This window comes from Phalaenopsis equestris, unplaced genomic scaffold, assembly GCF_001263595.1.
Source record: "Phalaenopsis equestris unplaced genomic scaffold, ASM126359v1 Scaffold219596, whole genome shotgun sequence".
Classification (NCBI taxonomy): Eukaryota; Viridiplantae; Streptophyta; class Magnoliopsida; order Asparagales; family Orchidaceae; genus Phalaenopsis; species Phalaenopsis equestris.
The window spans coordinates 20061-20846 of NW_018237948.1; positions in this window are offsets into that span (position 1 = coordinate 20061).

A 786-nucleotide genomic window follows, 5' to 3' on the forward strand; every position below is an offset into this window, starting at 1 on the left:
CTTTTCAATGAGATCGGACGTAGAGGTGTGAAAGGGGATTGGTTCAATTTTGGAACATTTTGTTGTAGAGTCCAAAGGAGGAAGAACTAGGGGATGTCATCGATCCAGAGGAGAACCTCGGTGACTTCCCAAGCTATCCTAATGTTTGGCTTCATTTTTTAAGAGAAATGTTTAAGTGTCTCATTTTGCCAATTTTTATTTGTTAGGTCTTACATTAGTGTGAAACAATCACACAAATATCCTGGAAGATGTGAGGGTTTAGGTCGTGATGAACGATGACCTCTGAATCCTAAGACGAGTTAGGGCTTATATTGTATAGCAGGGATATACAAAAGCCTAAGGATAAGGTGAGGATTTACGTTGCATAAGCAAGCAACATCGAAGTCCTATGGCTTTGTTGTTTAAGTGTAAGGAAGGAAGATTGGTTTAGCTGAGGAAGACATGGTTTGCTGTTGAAGATGGTCGTGCTGCCCACCATGCTAGCTCCAAGCTCCTTACCTCGATGAGTTTGAGTTTTCTAGTGTGTCAAGTTATGATGTCAAATCAGGTGGCCCTATGGTTGAAGTTCTTTAAATTTTATGATGGCATATTAAAGTTGATTAGAGCGACACCGGTTAGGATGCTATGGTTCCTTCCTTCCGGCACCACTATTTTCTATTGAATTCACTTAGTCCAAATGAATTTACTAAACTCAACTTAATGAGTTCCATAATTTCATTTAGATCGTGGGAAGCCTTGTTAGCAACCGTAGGTTACCTCCTCCAAGGAATTCCTGATCATCCGATA